Source organism: Eptesicus fuscus, chromosome 2, assembly GCF_027574615.1.
Source record: "Eptesicus fuscus isolate TK198812 chromosome 2, DD_ASM_mEF_20220401, whole genome shotgun sequence".
NCBI lineage: Eukaryota > Metazoa > Chordata > Mammalia > Chiroptera > Vespertilionidae > Eptesicus > Eptesicus fuscus.
Window position 1 is genome coordinate 83,694,704 of NC_072474.1, and position 13,639 is coordinate 83,708,342.

Here is a 13,639-nt window from a genome sequence, read left to right on the forward strand (position 1 = left end):
ATTGACAAATTAGTTAGTTTACCTGTTTCTACTTATGTAGACATGTTTGTGTAATTAAAATTGAATATATATAAAAAATTCAATCTCACAGAAAAGTGTTCTATATGTTTTACACTAATTTTAAATTATAATGAATATATCTAATAAATGCATGTATTCACCAGTCACCTGGAGTAAACAAATGCACATGGCAGGGGTGTGGCCTAGTGCATGTGGGGACATCTGCAGGCATGAGTTAAACCTGCTGCAGAAAGTCATGCCACGGGACAAAAGAACCAAGAACCCCAGGCGATGTGTTGTGATCTCTGAACATTGTTTATGAGCGGTGACTCTTGGATTTAAATATGTAGACTATAGTTGTAGATACATGATATTTATTTATATCGGTGACATCACTACAGTGCTTTTTCCAACATATGGCCTATTTGCTAAAATTTGTTAAAAATAACAGTGAATTAATAACAAAAAATAATCTGTTAATTTAATTATAACCAAATCTTGGTTAAAAGCATTTAAAAATTGTAAGAGAGTGTGGATTTTCACATATGACATATGGACTGGAAATTTTGTTCCTTAAATCAAAGTCTGCAAAATCGAGGACTTACTGCAATAGAAATTTTAAAGTCCAGACAGAGAAAATATAATTGAGAGTAGAAACCCAAGACCATTGAAATGAAAGACACAAATATGTATGTCATGATCAAACTTCAGTTTGGCTTTGGGGCTCCAGGCAGTCAAAATGAAGAGATGCAATTAGGCATATCATGCTGATTAGCAGAAGGAGGAGGAGGCATGCAACACCTCAGAAAAGATTTCCTAGTCCTGGATTTTAGAAGGAAATTCCCAAAAGGAGTACTCTTTGGAGAGCACTAAATTGAGATAGTAGACACTGTCCTTAAAACTTCTGTAATAATTGCAGTTACTAATTCCATGTCTCTCCCCCCCCCCCACCACCAGCCACCCTCTTTCTATCATCTTTTGACTAAAATTTTTTTTAAGGATAAAACATCAAAATCCAACTGTGGATTTTTTTTTCCAAAGATTTTAAATAGATATTTAGAGAGAGGAAGGGAGAAGGAAAAAGAGAGACAAACATCAATGTGAGAGTGAAACACTGATTGGCTGCCTCCTGCCTTCCAGGGATCAAGACATCAACCCAGGCATGTGCCCCGTCCCACCCTCCCCCCCACAACACCCAGATCAGGAATTGAACCAACAGACCCTGCAGTGCATAGGACAACGCTCAACAGGTCAGGGCAGTACCAGAAAGAGTTCTAAGCGAACTCCATATATTAATTCATTTGATACTCATAGTAAACCAAGGATAAAGTACTATTACTATTTTACAGATTAGAAAACTGAGCCTGGGTAAGGTTAAATACCAAAGTTACAAGGCTAGTAAGTGGTAGAGCAGGGATTAAAATTCAGGCAGTCTGGCCCCAGAATCCATGTCCCTAAGCCCTGCGGTGACTGTCCCTAATAGCAGATGCTCAGGAAATATCTGTTGAGTAGATGAACAGAAGAGAGGGGGACAAAAAAGGTCAGAGATGAAGTCAGGGAAACTATTGTAAAGATTAATCAAATACAGTTTGCAGAAATCCTTAATGATCACAAAGTGCATTCAAATGAAATGTCACTGAAGCTTCATCACCACTCTATGAAGTATTTATTCTGATCCTCTTTATTCAGAGGAGGAGAGCCTGTCCCAGATCACATGGTTGGCAAGTGGTGAAGTTGGGTCTCCTGCCGTCTTTCTAAGGTACCTCAGAGGGAAGGAGGTAGGAGAGGCAAACTCATCTTGGGCGCCAAGTAAAGCTTCCCAGACAAACAAGCATCAAACAGGCATGTGCCTTTAAATGAGCAAGTGGGATTTTAAAGGCACATTTCCAGAAGATTAAGGAAATCAAGAAAGCCAAGTGCTAGGCAAATAGTAATAACTTAATAAATATTGGAACCAAAATGTTTGCCATGTGGTGCACTGAGCCAAAACGAACCAAATGGTTGCCAGTGCATCACACTGTACTACTGCTTCCAAATGCTCAGTTCCCTTCCTGTTTCCTCAGGAACCCCCGGGATATCACCCTGGTACCTCCACTGGTTCCATATGGTCTGCAGGATCCTGCGGGAGGATTATTTATCCCCAACCCATTGACAGTGGGATTGGCCCTGTGACTTGTCTTGGCCATAGATAATGTCTGAGCAGAAGTTTTAATAGCCAATGTACACTTCCACTGGCTGTCTTTTCCTCTGTGACGAGGGGCACCCTGCCCCACATAGTGGCGGCCCCTTCAGCCTGGATTATGGAACGAAAAGACACAGGGAGTAGGAGACCCAATGCCAATCTGTCAAAGACATGTGATGTGGTCAAGAAATAAACCTTCTCTGTTCTTGCCAGCCACTGAAACTTGGGAGTACTTGCTACCTGAGAATAGCTGACTACAACAGCAATTATAATTATTACTATTATTATGGAGCTAAATTTCTATTTTAGCCCCCAAAAAGTTTTGAAAAACTGAAAAAAAAAATCAATCAAAAATTCCCAATTGTCACAACGGATTTCTCATGACAGATCTGAATGGGTCTAATTCTGACAAATACCTCATACAAATATTCCATATTTCTAGTCTGTATTGATGCTTCTTTTTTTCCGTTACCTACTAACTCTGTCCCCTGACAAAACTTACAGGTAATGATAGCATCTCTGCTGGGCTCATTTTTCCGCCCTCCATACATAGCCTCTGGGGGAGCCATGAATTACAAAAGGGAAGTCAGGAGACTGGCTTTGAAGGCCTCTCTTATAAGCTCTACTAGTGGCCCGGTGCATGAAATTTGTGCACGGCAGGGGTGGGGGCGGGCACGGAGAGGTGTCCTTCAGCCTGGCCTGCACCCTCTCCAATCTGGGACCCACAGGGATCGGGCCTAAACTAGCAGTTGGACATCCCTCTCGCAATCTGGGACCGCTGGCTCCTAACTGCTCACCTGCCTGCCTGCCTGATCGCCCCTAACCACTCTGCCTGACAGCCTGATCGCCCCCAACTTTCCCGCCCCTCCCTCCCACTGGCCTACTTGCCCCCAACTGCCCGCCCCTGCCGGCCTGATTGCCCCACCTGCCCCACCCACCAGCCTGATCGCCCCTAATTGCCCCCCTGCTGGCCTGCTCATTGCCAACTGCCCCCCTGCCAGCCTGCTCACTCCCAACTGCCCCCCCTGCCGGCCTGCTCGCCCCCAACTGCTCCCCCCCCGCAGGCCTGCTCGCCCCCAACTGTCCCCCCTCTGCCGGCCTGCTCACCCCCAACTGCCCCCCCTCCCCACGGCCTGCTCGCCCCCAACTGCTCCCCCTGCCAGCCTGCTCGCTTCCAACTGCCCTCCCCTGCCGGCCCGATCGCCCCCAACCGGCCTCCCCTGCCGGCCTGATCACCCCTAAATGCCATGCCCCGGCCCTGCCACCATGGCTTTGTTCGTAAGGATGTCCAGAAGGTCTCCTGGAAGGTCTCCCAGTCTAATTAGCATATAACCCTTTTATTAGTATAGATAGCCTTGTCAAACAAGCTGTTTTTCATTTTAAGGATAAAATAAATAACTGATGCAGATTTCATCATGGTTTAGTAATAGATTCTCATAGATTCTATTTTCCTATCTCAGTCTTTTGTAGTTTTTAAGAAAATTAGCTTCTAAAAATCATTCTATTTTCTTACATCAACAATAGTATTTACTCTTCTTTTAGGCAGATGCACTGCGTTCATTTCTGGTGGCATTAAGTATGAACCCCTGCCACTCTCTCCTAACTCTCTGTTAACACATGGGCACAAGCTGCTGTTCTCACGAGCCTGGAGTCTCGTGGGGAAAACAGGACAATAAGCCAAGTACATAACCAAATGCCTTCAATCCTGCTAAATACTATGAAGAAAAGAGAGTGTTTTAATAGGGAATCATGAGGTATCGGATGAGATGAACTTAACTGGTAACCAGGGAAGTCCATCCGATTGGGGACAATGGTCCTTTTCTACCCTGAGTAGCACAGGAAAGCGTGGCGGTGGGAAGGGCAGGAGGACAAGTGTTCAGGTGAGAGCCTGGGGTAGGAAAGAGCGCAGAGTGGGTGAGAACTGAGAGAAGGGTGTGCTTCCCTTGCTCTCCACATCTCAGCAAGAGGAAGAGGAACACGAGGTGGAACCGAAGAGCAAAGCGCAGGTCGGGTCAGGTGGCGCTTTACCGGTCTGGGTTTTATTCTGAGAGGAATGAGAAGACATTGGTGAGGATGTGACATGATCGGATTTGCACTGATAAAAGATGTGTGGAAATGGACTGGGGCGAAGCAAAAGTGAAGTGGAGAGGCCACTGTAAACAGCAAGGGAAGGAGAGCATGAGCCTAGAGGAACTGGAGAGAAGGGGAAAGACATGAGGCTTATTGGAGGTAAATACACAAAATCTGCTGACAGACTGTAGCTCAGTGTGGGGAAGGCTGACATCTAGGCTTCTGGCCTGAGAAAGGAAGAAGATGGTGATGTAACTGAATCAGATGGAGAGGACAATGGGTGGAATCCATTTAATGGATGAAGTCAGAAATTCCATTTTGAAAAAATAAAATTTAAGATGCCTGTGAGATATCCAACTGGATATCAGAAAGCATTTTCTGATTTCCCCAAATCTGGGATAGAGGCTACTCCTATTTCCCCCCATATCCTATTGCAACACTTGTTTTGTTTTGTTTTGTTTTTACAATATGTTTTTGTTGATTTTAGAAAGAAAGGGAGAGGGATAGAGAGACAGAAACATCAATGAGAGAGAAACATCATCAATCGATGAGAGAGAAACATCACGCCCCCTACTGGGGATCTAGCCCACAACCCGGGCATGTGTCCTGACCAGGAATTGAACCAGTGATCTCTTGGTTCATGGGTTGACGCTCAACTACTGAGTCACATCAGCCGGGCAACACTGTTTTAATATCCTGTTTTCTTAACTCCATCCTTTAACAGACTAAAGCTCCAAGATGGCAGAGATTTTATTACCTTGTTCACCAATTAATCCCCAGTACCTAATAGCATTACAGGCACATAACAGAAATTCAACATACGTTTATTAAAGTTCTTTTTAAAGGTATATCAGGAAAAGATTTGATACTTTCCAAATTTCTGCAGGATATGGGGAAGTGATTTTATTTTACAAGGTTGATAGTACAAATGGTAAAACTTTTCAGAATGGTACTCTGGAAATGTTTCCACACAAAAAATAAAGAGGAAGAAATGAAATAAGCCTAAATGCCATCATTAGAGAAATGATTAATTAAATTATGGTTTGCAATAGAATACTATCTACTCATTACATATTAGTATAGAACTATATTTCTTGTTATGGAAAGGTATTCATGATATATTAAAAAGAGATTTAAGAAATAATCTGTGTAGCATAATCCCTTTGTTGCAAAAATATACATATATATAAAAATATACAACAAAATGTTAAGAACTGTTATTCCTGGGTATAGAGAAAATGGAAGATTTTTTTCTTTTAAAAAACTTTTCTTATATTCTGATTTTTTTCAATGAATACCTATTACTTCCATAATGAGTGAAGAGTATTAAAGCAAACTCCATCAAAACAAAAAGCTGAAATTTGAAACATATCTCATAAATGAAAATATCTAAACTGAAAAAGAATAGTCTTTAAGGAACTTCTATGGCAAGTTCTGGAGTATCTCGTGGAAGCCTTAGTGACAGGCCAATCGCTGTTAAACGACAGGTAACCACAACAAAATATTTCCAATGTGTTTTAAAATCCTCTGTCTAGCATTTCAAGATGCCCATCAACTGGCCCAACTTTATCTTCCAGTCCCTGTTACTCCCCATATAAACTTTCTGTCAAGTCAGTCTTTGTTTCTTTAGAGGGAATTACCAAAAAAATCTGTTTGGTGTTTATCTCTGGTATGTAAGGTTTAAACAGTTTTAGTTTTGTTGTTAAATGTTTGGGTTTGGCTCTTCATAAAATCCCATTTGGTAGCAGTTACCAGAAATAATGGCAGAAAACTGAAAAGAATTTAAACCTCATCCCTTCTGTGATTATCCCGATCCACAATCATCTCCCCTTTCTCTGACCTCTAGAAAAATTATTCTGTGCCATCACAACTTTTTACTTGTTCACATACTGGTGAATAGTACATTTCCCTCGTTCATTCATGCATTCATTCATTCATTCATTCATGGTTGTATGACTTTTTGATTTTCAGATAAACTCAGCATCCTGAGAACAGGTATGGAAAAGGCAAATAGCTGGGATTCATCCAGGGTTTTATTTTTGCTGGGCTTGCATTCTGGAAGGGCAAGTCAGTTCAGGATATTGCCAAGGGAGTAGCTGTTAGAATGGACTGTGGATTCAAGACGGATGGGATAAAAAGGAGGACAAGAGAGCTGACAGATAAAGAGAAAGTGAATATTTCAAAGAACTAGCCCTATGAAATGCTAACTAGGCTTTTCAGAATCACTTTTCAATTACTGCTCATTATCTGGGAGTACAAATACACATTGTCAGATAATACGTTTGTTTGTGGGCACAAGAAGTTATATGAAATAGGAATATTTATGCCATTCTATTAGGAGTAAAAATATAGAAAATCAATAGTAGAGGGAAGTTCCTTCAATTGCACTCATCCTATATAATAAAAGCCTAATATGCAAATCGACCAAACAGTGGAATGACAGGTTGGTGGGGTGGTGGGGCCAGCAAGCGGGCGGTGCCAAGCCAGCCAAGGTGGGTATCAGCAGGAAGAGGGAGGGGACGGCAATTGGGGGGGCGGCGGCGACCAGCAGCAGGGCGATGGGGGCGGGTCTGGAGCTGCCCCCTGGTGGTCAGTGCACTCCCACAGGGATGCCCATGGGGAGGGGGCCTAAGCCATCAGTCGGACATCTCCCATGGGCTCCCAGACTGCGAGAGGGCGTAGGCCAGGCTGAGGGACCCCTCTCCACCCTCCCCCCCACCCCCCCGCACAGAGTGCACAAGTTTTTGTGCACCGGGCCTCTAGTTAAGGAAATATTTGTTTCTCTTCTATTGTGAATGTGCATGCTTCGGAGACTGAGGTTATTAGAATTGCAAAATAAACACAAACACCAAAGGACAGCTATAGTAGAAGGGGCACAGGACACAAAAAGAGCATGCTAATAAGTGCCCCTTCCCCAACCCCACCCAGAATCATCTGCAGTCTCTGCCATGACCCAGAGAGCAAACTGAAGAGCCGGCAGGCTGGAAGCACAGTGACAGTGCCTGGGAGACTTCCGGCCCTTCCCAGCTCAGGGAGCATGGGCCTGGAGAATATCTCTGGACAGAAGGGCTAGAGGGCAAGAGAAAAAACTGATTCATACCTTATAATACATGTAGTGAGAGAAAAACTAAACAAATTTACAGTAATCCAGAAAAACTAGTTGAACACACAGAAAACGTAGGCTATGCGAAGTTGACTTAAGAAACCTGAATACCACGTTGTATTTATCTTACAATTTTTTAATTTCAAAACCATTAAGTAGATGGGCAAATACTGAAAGGGAATATAGCGAAGTTAAAATATGTGGGGATGGCTATGGACTTTTCCCTTTTTTTTATTTCATGTAATTATATGGGTGCAAAAACACCCTCTTTTTCTCTTATACAAAAATTTTCACATGCACTGTATTCCCAGGGACACATTCTACCTGCATGTCAATCACCTTAACATAACTGAAGCACTTCCCTTCTTCTTGCACAGTCACTGTCTCATTTGCAAGCATTCCTTCTGAGGTGGTCTGGGGATTCAGGGGCCGTGACATAAACTGAAAAGCTGAGGGGGCAATGTCTCAGCATTCCTTTCAGAACCTCCTCTTTCTTTTCACTATCTATTCCAAAACAAAGCGAGCTCCAAACTTTCCAGGTACAAGACTGGGAAAGGATCGCTTTTCTCCTCCACATCCTCGCCTCTGGAGGCGTAGCAAAAAGGAAAGAACAAGGCTCTCTCTCAAGTAGTCATCAAAAAGACAGAGAGAGACGGGGGTGGAGAGGAGAGAACTTTATTTCCAGACACAACAAGAAAAGAAAAAGATAAAGCAAGGTCTTTTCTTTCTCGCTCCTAAGAAAGCTTTAGAAGCATGACTGTAATATTATGACACATGATGATGATTAAATAGTGAAGCAGTTTCACAAATCAAGTACCACAAGGGGGAAAAAAAAATCACTCAAAGATATCTGTAAATGAATATATGGAAGCACCCTGTGGTGAAAACAAATGTAAAAATGAATTTCCTAGCTTAATTTGGACCCACTGATATATGGACGCCAGCAACAATTTCATTAGCACTTTACTTCCTGTCATTAGTAAGCCTTTCATCAGAGGAATTATACAAACTAGCCTAATTCTGACACTACTAAAGTTATACTTATCACTGGAGGCTCTAGTAATCGGAGCTTTTTTGAAGTTTGAGAAAAGGGAAAACAATCTTTAAGAAAGGAGGGGAAGCAAGAATCATCAAATGTGTTTTCTTTGTTGATTAAAAGAGGGACACGTTATTTTCGGTTTCTAGGTTAAAAGGTTTGAAATTAGAAGAGGCAATTCTAGTCTTAAGTGGGGTCAAACCTTTTCAAATCTCATGTTTCAGACTCTTCTGATAGAAAATGATAAACTGTCCTTTTACACACAGAGTTCAAGGGCAGTTACCTGGTACAGGACAGTGAATAGAGTCTGAATTTAGAATCAGAGAACTGGAATGTTAGTGATTTAATATCATTCCTCCATCACCCCACCTATCTTTTAAGTTGATTATTTAAACCTTTAGATCATAATCTCAGAGAAAGTCACCAAGGACAAATGTAGGACAACTGGGGGTCACTGTCACCTAAACCTGGGCTGCAATGTCTAATCCGCTGAAACATATATTCAAAAGAACGGCTTAATCAGCTAACGTGGGCTTAATGCAAAACTTTCCCATTGAAGTTCATTGGAAAAAGGAGCCTTATCCAATTTGTTACCCCTACCCTTAAATCAAAAAGATCAGAATACCTGAAATAACACTCTTTAAATTCTTGTTTTAATTTTTTTCAGTCTTTAAAATGTTACCTGAACGGTGGCCATTATGAAGTAAGAGGAACCATACTGTTCTTTTCAGAGTAAACAACTAAAAAACTGGGCAAAATATATGAAGCCAAGTTTTTCTGCCAGTAGATGATAGTCAGTGCAGGCCAGTGCCTTAAGAAAAGGGAAATGAAAGAGGTAAGCCCAGTTTACTGACTGGAGGGAATTTACAGTCTACAGGGCAGGTGGAAGGAGGCCAAGTGCAGCCCAGTGATGTCTCTGAGCTGAGGAGATAATTAGGGAAACTCTCAAAGTTAGGGAAACAAGGCAGCTGGAATCAGGGACAGGATAGTCATAAGGAGAGGGCTACACAGAGAGAAGGGTCTGATGATTTGCAGAGGACTCCCCTTGAGGCTTTAGCTGAGTACTGAGTGGCACAGGCATGTGATGAAACTACCTGCACCGTGGATTCGAGGGCACAATTAAGTGGAGTTCACACAGGACCATGAATGGTTCATGTTCCCACCAGCCAGAATGGAAAGACCTTCTAACACATGGCAAGGAGTATAGTCCTTAGAAGGGCAGTGCCTGAGTAGAGAAGTGGGGACGATTGAGCACTAGACCAAAGGCTAATTAGTTCCCATAACGAAGGTCAATTGGAAAACTTCAACAGATCAACTGTTTCCCCAGAAGATCAAATTGTTCTCTAGTTAACTGCATAATAGTACAAAGTCTAAACCTATTTCAAAGAATTTTTTAAAAATCCAGGACTCCCAATGCTCAGTATCCAATAAAATTCCAGACATGCAAACAAGCAAAAATATGACCAATTATGATGCACACTGACCACCCGGGGGCAGATGCTCAACGCAGGAGCTGCCAAGCTGTGGTGACTTGGCAGCTGCAGTTCTCATGTATGCACCCAGAACCAGAGAGGAGGGAGCCCAATTCCGGGGTGTGTTACCCAAGAACTGCCCTCTTGAAATTTGGGACCCCTCGGGGGATGTCAGAGAGCAGATTCGGCCCAATCCCCTCAGGCCAAGGTGAGGGACCCCCACCGGTGCATGAATCCGTGCACTGGACCTCTAGTATTATTATAAGATTCTAATAGTATATGTGAGGTGGTACTTGGATATGGAGTATGATAGTTAAATACACTGTATATTCTAAAGCAACCACAAAAATATAACTAATAAGTCAATAGTGGAAATAACTGAAATTATAAAAAACACTTATTTCTGCCCCCAAAGAGGAAAAAAAAAAAGACAAATAAAAAACAAGCAGATGGTAGCTTTAAACTCAACCATATCAGTAATCAAATTAATTCCAAATGAAAAAGGAGAGATTGTCACGTTATATAAAAAAGAAAAGAAACTAATTTCAAATATAAATACAAAGATAGGCTAAAAGTAAAAGAGTGGGGAAATACAGACCATTATAACACTAACCAAAAGAAAGCTAGACTGGATTTGTTAATGTCAGACAACGTAGAATTCAGAGCAATAAATATTACCAGAGCTAAAGAGGGCCATTTCATAATGATAAATACTTAAGTACTTAAAAACAGAGTTTCAAAAAAACATGAAGCAAAAACTGATAAAAGTGAAAGGAGAAATAGACAAATTTGACAATTGGAATCAGAGATTTTAAATACTTCTTTCAATAATTAATAGAATGAGCAGAAAGAAAATCAGTAAGGACACAGAAGACTTGTACAACACCAGCAACCAACCAGTCTAATTGGCATTTGTAGGACACTCAACCCAACAATGGAAGAATACAACATATTCTTCTCAACTGACCACAGAAACAAGGCCAAATATATTTAAAAGGACTGAAGACATACAAAGTATGCTCTCAGACATCAGTGAAATTAGATGTCAATAGGAGAAAGATGACTGGAATATCTAAAAAGTAAAAAAACAAAACAAAAAAAAGCAAAAACCCCCTTCTAACTAACCCCTGAGGCAAAGACGACGTCAACAGGGAAATTAGAAAATGTTTTGAATGGAATAAAAATGAAAACATGATATATCAGAATTTTGAAGATGCTGCTAAAGCCTTGGGTAGAGTTAACTTTCAGGTTATGCATATGTTAAATCTCATAAAACTGCAAACTTTAAATATGTGCAGTGTACTCAACTAAACTGCTAAAAAAAATACTCTGAAACGTTCACTGTTTCTTTAACGTACAACTTCACATTTCTTCATTCCCAACTCACTCAACACCTTTCAAAGGAGTTCGGGAAGTCTGTCTTCATGGTGTTGGCTTCCATCCATGAAATATATTTAAAATAAGGTACCTATTTTCCTTTACCAGAAAAGGAGGTGGAAGTGAGGGGCTCAGGAAACAAGAGAGCAGATACTTGAGCAACACTAAGGTGGAGGGTGGAGGGAGTGCAGTAAGCAACTGACATTTCTGGGTTCCTTTTTATGCCACCTGGGTCCCCCTTACCTGGAATTGCTTAGGAGCTCCCAAAGTCAATCTGTGTTTCTCTGCCAAATAATGCACTGCTCCAAGAAACTGCTTGAGCTGCCACATGGCCTTTAGCAAAAAAACATATAACTCAGCTTGTTTACATGCGACTCAGAACAGAAAAACCAGGGGGCATCTGTTCTTCCCATCTGAATCGCAGATACGGCTCAAGTTCTACCCTCTCCAAGGCAACCAGCCTTCCCCGACCACTCTAGGACCTGCTGACGTCCTTCTCCCTGACCTCTGATCTCTGTACAATCCTCAGATTGAATCATGCAATTTATCATTAAAACTGTCTGTGTATGGAGCTTTCTTCCATCCCCCCTACCCCCACCCCGCCCAAATTTTCAGCATGGCCTATACCATGGGGACTTCTGCCCATATAGTTCTGCTCTCTTAGGGAAGTAATGAGGAAGCTTTCACTCCTAAGTATTCGTATTTCCTCTTCTCAACAGACAGCAATCTGACTGGGGAGGTCAGTGCTCAGGCACACCCAGCTCCTGGCTAGTCCCGCTCACCAAGAGCTGCTGGCCCGTCGGCAGACCACGTCCTACTCTTGAAGGCAGCATGCAGTTTCCCAACTGCCTCTGAGGGAGCAGACACGTGGGCTTGAGAAGGGAGGAATGCTGTAGGCCTTATTCTGGCCTGGGGTCCAAGCCGCATTCCTCAGTCCAGCTTGATCAGCAGTAGAGCTGATAATATCCCGCCATCAACAGGAGTGGATGAGACGTATGATTAATATCACCCACATCCAGAATGCCTTTCTTTTCTTAATTTGACCACCAAAATGCCTACCATTCTAGGCTGACTTTTTATTCATGGAGTCTTTCATAATTCTCAGGGTCCTGATGAATCATTTCCTAGTCTTTGTCCCAAAGTACTATTTTTGTGCCCTTTCTACAATATTTACTCTGCTTGGCATTCTGGTTAGTTGTATATATCTTTTACGATATTTAAATTATAAGCTCTTTAAGAGAAGAGGCTGGCTATGTCATGCTTACCTTTGTATTAATTCCATTTAACTTTAAAAGACATTTAATTTGGACCACCTGTGCAATTACTTGTTTACTGTTTGGTTTTGGGCAGACTGTAAATTCAATGAGGCAGGCAGTCAATTCTCATTAATTGCTGTATCTCTTCCATGGGCACGGGGCTTGACACAGATTAAATGCTCTGTAGATATTTATTGAATTGTACATATTCTTTTACACATTTATAAAATAGGTGTTGATTGAACCATTTATTAATTGATAGAAGAGGATAAGATGTGGAAGATGAATCTAAAATCAAAGTGCCATCCTATTTAATTCCAGAATAACGAAAAGCAAAACATCACCAACATCAAATACGTACTTCCTCTGAAGGTAACGGTACAATGACGACAATCATTCCTTTACCCACACAACACACTGTCCTTTGCAGTTTTTGTTCCTATAAATTACTAAGCTATTTGGTGTACTCAATACCAAGGGTAAAATCCAATTTGCATTATCACTGATTGCTCTTGTTTCTAAATGATCACTTTCTAATGAATAGGTTTTTCACATTGCAGATATAAGGAAATCTTGGACACAGAATCCAGCCAGTCTGTTAGTTCTGAAATAGTGACTCAGCGGAAGAGGGCAAGCTCCAAGGGCAATCTGACCTCTAACAGTTTTTTGCTATGTTGTTTTCTATTGTAAAATGGGCCAGATACCCGAGTGCTCTGCTATCCAGGGCCAATGGCAATTGGTGCATCTTGGCCTCAGAGCGGCCCCTTGACTTTTTTTCAATAACTCAGTAGCACTAGAGCAAATCTAATCAAATTTATATTTATTAGCTAATTGATTAGAAAGGGAAGGGAGAAAATAAAGTCCAAGAAAGTGCCTAATAAACAAAAATGTATGCATCTAGTATGTGACTATTGATTGTCCAGTCTTATGCTAGAGCCTTTGGGAAGAAAGTGTTTGTTCTCTAGAAGCCAACAGTATGTTTGATTTATGCTGAAACAGTATAGCCTATAGTATGTTTGATTTATACTGAAGCCATTATAGAACAATGTGAAGTAGAATATAAGGAAGTGTGAGAGTTTATGGTTTGGCCAATCAGAACAGAGAAGAAGGATAAGAGGGATGTTTCATGGTGAGCCTTGAAGA